Here is a 7,775-nt window from a genome sequence, read left to right as displayed (position 1 = left end):
TTAAGTAGAGCAGCAGAGGCAACTTTTTTTTTTTTAACATGATAAGGTTCTATTTCAATAGCTCCAATCCATTCTACCTACTGCAAAACAGTTATTTTTGTTCAAAGCTGCACTTATACTATTCTAATCCTGCTGCATTTTATCCTACAGGGTTCCCACAGGTCAGGGAGAACAGGGAAAACCTGGAATTGTCAGGGAATATTATTTTCTCTCTGAAAATCAGGGAAAGCTGCATTTTTTTAAAAAAAAAACTGGAATATTCCCTATAACATACCTAGAAAAAAGCCAGTTTTGAAATTGTCCGTAACAGTAATCAGTTATTGAGATTCGAGTTAAGTAATTCTAACATCTATTACAATTATTTGTTGTAAAAATTTCACATTTTAGTCATACTGAAATGTTCCCATCCTCATTTAAATGATATTTTTTTGCACAGAATATCTAATATTTCACATTACAAATAAAAGAATCAAAGTTTTCTGTTGAAAATATGGTCTCAATTTTTATTGAAATTTACCTGGTATACCTGGAAAGTCAGGGAATTTTTTTTTTCTGAAATAGAGAGGGAACCCTGATCCTAGCTTAGCTTCCTAATAAATGTTTTTTAGAAAGTATACCAAATCTGTTACAGAAGAAGCAATTTTAACAAATTGGTGCTAAACTTAAATGTGGTGGATATAATACATGTTGCAACTTTTTTTAATGTGGTAGAATTCTGTTTGCAAATTTTTATATGTAAACATTTTAGAAATTCTGTCTTTATTATCTTTATCTCTATTACTTTTTTTTTATTGGTGTGATTACTGTTTCAAATACTACAATCCATCTTAGCAGCCCCAAATCAGGTATTTTTACTTAAAGCATTAATCCTATCTCATTTCATTCATGCATTAATAATTTTTCAGACGGAACCAATATTATCCACGCACACAAAATTTCCTTTTGCAAAAATGGGATGTTGTTATTTGTTATAGCATTTTTATCATTGGTCAATTATTTACGTTACAATAAAAAAAAAACATAAGGTAAATTATTGTTTCAAATAGCACTTAAAGTATATGAATACTTTAAATTATGCCAAAAATAAGAAATTTTTTCTACAAGGCCAATAAAATGTCTTGTTCCACACTACTTTACCATAATTACATCAGTGCTATTATCAACTTGTATTTGGAGTAATTAAAAAAGGAGAAATCAACAATGAAAAACTTTATTTTGCAGATTAAAAAACTGAAACATTTTTTGAAAATATCAAAATGCAATAAAATTACATTTTATTTATTTTTATAGATATAAGTTTCTATTGTGAAAAGGGTGCAAAGAGCATTTTCTAAAATATAATTATCATCCTATTGTATTTTTGGCAATATTTTTCTTATGATTAATATTGCCATAAAAGATACTGTTTAATTTTTATGTTCAGATATCGGAGTAATAGGGCATGCTGGCATAAGTAATACGTTGGTTTTCTACACATATTTTTTCTACATTAAGTGAGCATTGAAGACTAGTATTGCTACTGTTAAAGCATTGATGAAAGTGTTTTTCCATCTATAGTAGTTTCAGAGCAATAGCAGTTTCCAAAGAGAATGTCGAGCAAATTTTCTTCTTTTCTACCAAAAAAATATTTTTGATGACTTAAAAAATATTTTTTTCCTGTAAAGCCCTATAAAAGTTAAGGGATTTCCAATAGTTTGAAACGGTAGGATATTTATAATTACTGTGGTTTGCTAATTTATCTCCATAAACTGGATAAGTTCACATAGAGACTATTAGTCACTATTAAAAAAAACATATTTTTAAATTCAACATAAAATTTTAATGTTTTTTTTATAATGAGTTTATAATAATGCAGTTCAATTCTTTGCATTATTCGTATTTGATTTAAACAGCAAGAAAAAAATGGAGAAATTAAAAACTAAAAAGCATGCTAACAAGCCATGTTCTCTCCTATATATAATATATTATCTACTCTATTTTGGTTATAACACTTGTATTGTTAGTTAAATAAAAAAAAAGAGTTGGATTATTCAAAATATAATTGAAAGGAAAAAAAATTAAATGTTCATTTGTTTTCTGTTCTTAATTTCTTTTTAATACCTACTAAGCAGCTCTTTCTTACTTCTGATTAGATGATAGAGTGTGTTAATAGTTGATAGTTGGAAGATACTTGGAATGTGATAAAGCTTAAATTGAGTTTATTCATCAAAGTATATTATTCATTTTAAAATGTATCAAATTATTTACTATAAAGATATCTTTACTAAGCACCTGTATAACAAATTAAAATATGTCCCTTTTATTCCTCATCAGTTTTAATTAGTAGTTTTATTGTTCTTGAAATTTAAATAATAAAGTGTTTTTCGAATGTTAGATTACCTTCTGATTTTCCTTAGATTAATTTCATTATTATCTGAAATTTTACTCTATCAACTGCAACTTTTTTCATATTAATAACACAACTTATTTAGAAGATATTATGAATCATGTCTACAATATTTTTTTCTCTGGTTCAGTTGCTTACGACTTTAATTTTGATTACTTTTTGCCAACATTGTAATTACGTTTGAATTTACTCTTACCTTTTAGTTTAAACTAAGTCTTATATTTGTTTTGTTGTTTATTTTTCTTTAAATTTTCTTTTTTTGGAATTAATTAATTTTATAAGCTCATAGATTTTTTAGATTCTTTTACATATCCTCTAACTACTAAGGAATTTCCATAGCTTTAAAAAATATTTTTCCCAGTGGTAACGGAAGAATAATAAATTAGATTATTTTATAAGTTAGAGTTAAAAAGTTATGCAAAAGATCAGTTTGTCTAATGATTATGCTCTAAAATCCTGACAAAAGTTTTGTAAAAATTTTATTGGTTTTAAAATTTCTTGCAACAGCTTACTATCACTTAAAGAAATATTTTGTATGAACCTCAAATGTTGGAGAATATGTTCTTTTAGTTTAATGATTTTCAATTAAGTTGCGTAGCTTTTTAAATTAATCATGAAAATTACTGAAATCTAAATTATGAAACTAACAAAAAATTAACTAATAATGTATAAAATTGTTACTTTCTAATTATTTATTTGTATTCAACCTTATCATTGCTGTGAGAACTTGCAAGTTCATATGTGTTACAAGAAATTAGACAATATTCTAGAGATATACCTTGTTACTGTTTAGATACAAACAATAAATGAGAGAATTTAATGCACAAAATACATGCAATGATTTAAATAATCATTTTTTAAAATCTAAAATTATTTGTAACCATTATTATATCTTAAGAACTTGCTTGTGCTCTTCATAATTTAACGAAAGATAAAATACTAATTTAAGATAACTGATAAGATATTTACTGATAAATCTTAATGCAGCTGTATTATGAACTTCAAATATTTTTAAAATGTGATTAAAGCGTGCATATATTGTTTAAGAAAAGCAAGCTAATTTTGCAACAAAAAAAAGTTTAAATAGATTTTGACCTTTTCATTTCACTCAAGGATTAGTTTTTACACTGATTGAAACTCATTTAAAATGTTCATGTTAATATCATATAATTGTTTAGTAGAATTTTAAATTATTCACTTTTTGCATCAAGATTTAATGGTATCCTGCAGTGCAGGTGTCTAAATCCATCATATATTTAAGATCTGGCAGTTCTCTGTAGTATGTTCTGAAATTTCTGTAAATTTAATATCTATAAAATCAAGTTTTTCATCAAATATTTGTTTATATATTACTATACAAATACTAATTTTTAAAAACTGATGCTCATGTAATGAAATTCTAAGTGAACAAAAATGAGCCATAAGAAACAATATGCTAGGAACATAAAAAATTTCTATTTATTTATTTCATTTTATTTCTGTCTTGTTAAATTTTGGTGCATTAGCCAAAGGGCAACATGCAGAAAAGAAAAAAAATCAGAATTTTCTTACAATCATAAAAATTTATCTTGCTTTAGATTCAAATTAACTTTATCATTATCTCAAAAGTTTAATTTCACCTAAATTGGATCAGTAATTTTCTATCAATGAGGCACAATGCAGCTTTTGGATCACCAAGTATTACATTACTTTATGTAATGAATCATTCAATCATAAATTGGTGGAGAAATGTTTTCAGTGATTTAAACTGCATCTTTGGAATCTGAAGTGGATCATTATCCACCTAGATGCACAAGCATTCTTTTTTTCTTCCCTAAATGCATTCTTTTTATTTAATATGGTTGTCAACACTACTAGTTCATCTAATGTAGCTAGAAAGTTATGATAAATAGCTTCAAATGGGGTTGCAAAGAGAGAAAAACCTACTTGCTCGCCACACTTGGCAAAGTTTCCCTAAAATCTTGATGACCTTCTCAATGCGGAAGGCTTTTTGCTTGCAAATAGATTTTCTGTTATTATTTTGATTCCACTATTAATACATTGTGTATTCCATTTTATTCTTTTTTTGAACTATGACAAATCAGCTTAATTAAATAAAATTATAAATTTGATTAACACTATCTGTTAAGGAAGTTTCTTTGTTGTCATGTTACATTTAGTATTTCAGCCTAGAAACATAACAATATTTTGATCAAATTATTGATCAGCTGGTTCTGTTTTTTAAATTTAATTATAAAAGCAAGAAAAAAGATAACATGCCTAAAATATTACTGGATAAAGATATATTGTCAAACCTACACAAGTAAGTCTTGGAGAAAATTATTGTCTTTTTTTTTTCTTCCTGTAAAGCTTAGCTCTCTACTGATGACAGTATGCTGTAACTCTCTCTCTACGTTAGATAAAAAGACTATTGTTCAATAGAATTTTTTCTCTCTACCTGGATTCTTTCACAAAGTAGAAACTGTTAGTTTTTGATTTTTCCTGTCATTCTCAATGATTAAGCGCAGACAATGAAGATGATATGAATCTCGTATTATATATAGTACAATTATATTCAGCATTTTTCTATATTCTCTTTATGCCTGCCAAATACTTAAAAATGTTGTTGTTAGTGATTAGTGTGCAGCTGATATCAGCTAATTGTTGATTTTGTGTTTACTGGTGTAGTTTGTTTCAAGTTGCTGTTATGCAAATCTGGATATAAAGAAATAAAGCTTTAATAGTTTTTATACTTTTGTTTCGCTGGCTCATTTACTTATAAACACTCATCCATACCACATTTAGTTCAAATGTACATACACATCTTGACGCCCGGTGGCTAAGTGGTAGCGCTTCGCGCTCCGTGCCACATGTCCTGGGTTCGATCCTCGGGCCGGGCAAGGTTGACCCACTTTCATCCCTTCAGTGGGTCGATAAATGAGTACCGAGCATGCTTGGGAACTAAACACTGGGGGTTTCGAGTTCGGCTGACCACCTGACCGGAACATCTGCTCCTGCACCCCAGAGCCCAAGGTCAAGAAAACTGAGATGGGCACAGTAGGCATTGGCCCTCTATGGGCTGTCGCGCCACTGAGTTTAGTTTAGTACATATACATCTTGGTAATTGTGATACAAGTTTGTACATTTCATGAATAAATTTCTAAAAATTGTTAAAATGGATAAAATATAAATTACAGCAGATTCTAGGTAATTCAAACTCTAAGTGGAAGGAAGAATAGTTATAATTATCCAAGTTTTGAATTAATTTTGTTTATAAAAATTACTATAAATATTGTAACACTAAATCGCAAGTTGGCACACTTTGCAAGTTGGATAATATTAATTAGAAATTCATAAACTCGGAGTTTTATGAATGATTTGGAGCATTATGATGAAAAGCCGAATTTTCGAATTGTTGAGAAGGGCATTTTTAATTATTAAATATTACGATTTCCTCGTAAACAATTAGATATTTTTGTGTATTATGCTGTTATCAAATGAAAATTCTTAAAACTTGCCAAGTATCTTTCTGGAAATAAGGATTAGTTTAGAGTAGAAACATCACCCTTGGGAATGGCTTACCATTTTACTCCACCAAACCCTTAATTTTTGTAATTTATTTGCACACACACTATCTGGATTCATTTGGATAAGTATTGACTTAATTTTACCTAATCTTGATGATTAAACACCTTGATTTCCATGTGGGCAATTAAATATTTGTGTGTATTGTATTGTTATCAAATGATAATTCTGAAAATTTGTCAAGTATTTTTCTGGAAATAATACTGAGAATTAGTTTGATGTAAAAACATCACCGTTGAAAAAGATATGACTTATTTCATTACACTGCACAGTGGGCCAGCATCCAAGGTTTCGTGGCCAAAATTAGTATTTCGATAAAAATTTGTTTCAAAATTAGGGGTTTTTTATGTGCAGGTGAATTGAAATCATAATTGAAATTCACTAAAAATACCAACAAAAAAAAAAAAATAGAGACTGAAATATGGTGAGCAAAAATAAGAAAAAATAATATAGTACGTTTAAATAATTAAATATAGCAATGAAAATATAATAATTTTATATTAAAAATGAAAAGCAAATTATATTTCCGAAATAATATTACAAAATAACGCGAAAACATGAAAAAAAACATAATTTTTGTTTTTCGGTATATTTAGTCCACCTTTGCAATATGGGCAAAATGGGGCAGGTTTTTTTCGAAAGAAGAATCATCAAAGAAGACAACAAAAAAAAGTTTAGCTAATTACCTCGTGGAACTTTTTGGAAATAAGTTTCGAAAGTGAATCAAACATGGTAAAATGTCAAATGATAAGATATAAATTATAAGTTTGTCAAGAGTATTAACTTATCCAACTAATTGAAAAATTGTACTATAATTTCAGACTAATTACTCTGATAAAAATGCAACAGTAAGATGAAATTCCTATATATATTTCTGAAATATAAATTTAAAAGTTACATTAAAAAAATTTTTTTTAAACATATTTTTCACTACATTGTACTCTCGTTGGTCCAAAAAGTAAATTATAATGTTTGGAATGATTATGAATACTTAAATTGGGCGATATTAAAACTGCCTACACATATTTTAGTTGAAAATTTAATTTTGACTTTTGGCCAAAGATCATGGTCTTCTTGCCCACTGTGCACTGAACCCTTCACACACACGTAGGACTCGTTTACATAATTCTGTGATAACTATTAGCTTGAATTTTTTAATTCTGCATTGGCTTTGTTTTTCAAAATATATTAATTACTAAAAGATGGATTAAAAAAGTTGAGAAAGCAGTTAAATTTAATGGTTTCCTTCTGAACTGCTTTTCAACAAACCAAAATTGCGGAGGAAATTTCGAATTGAAGATCAGATTTTAACATTAGTAAGAATTCTTGATACTAGGAAGTAAATGGGGCATCAAATCATCCAAGATTTAAAATCAAGATCCGCTGTATTTTTATTTTGCGTTTAAATTAACTTATTTTCATTTATACCTTCCTTTTTACCATTATTATCCTTATTCTAATATGATTACCTGATTAAAAACTTCATTCACCTCAGAAATATATAAATAGGAAATAACAGTCGAAATGTTTCAAGCGCTGAAGAACAGGCGCACATTTTCAAAACTTACCAGGCGTGAATGCGAAGAAACAGGTGATTTGAAATATAAAACGTAAAGTCGCCTTTAAAAAATAAAGATGAGAAACAAAAACTGGAAAAAATAGTAGCCGAGAAAAAGAAAAAGATGAAAAATAGAACAAGAAAATCTATATTTGATAAGAGGGGCAAATCAGGGTAAAATGCATTTCCACTCGCTATGGAGAGGTCGTAAGGAACTAATATCGTTATCTAGTTTAAGTTTTTGTTTCTTACCTTTATTTTCTCTTT

Source organism: Parasteatoda tepidariorum, chromosome 9 (genome assembly GCF_982258835.1).
Source record: "Parasteatoda tepidariorum strain Cologne lab strain chromosome 9, Ptep-v5.0, whole genome shotgun sequence".
In the NCBI taxonomy this organism is placed as follows: domain Eukaryota; kingdom Metazoa; phylum Arthropoda; class Arachnida; order Araneae; family Theridiidae; genus Parasteatoda; species Parasteatoda tepidariorum.
The sequence above is the reverse complement of the archived record's forward strand: the minus strand, read 5'-3'. Positions refer to the sequence as shown.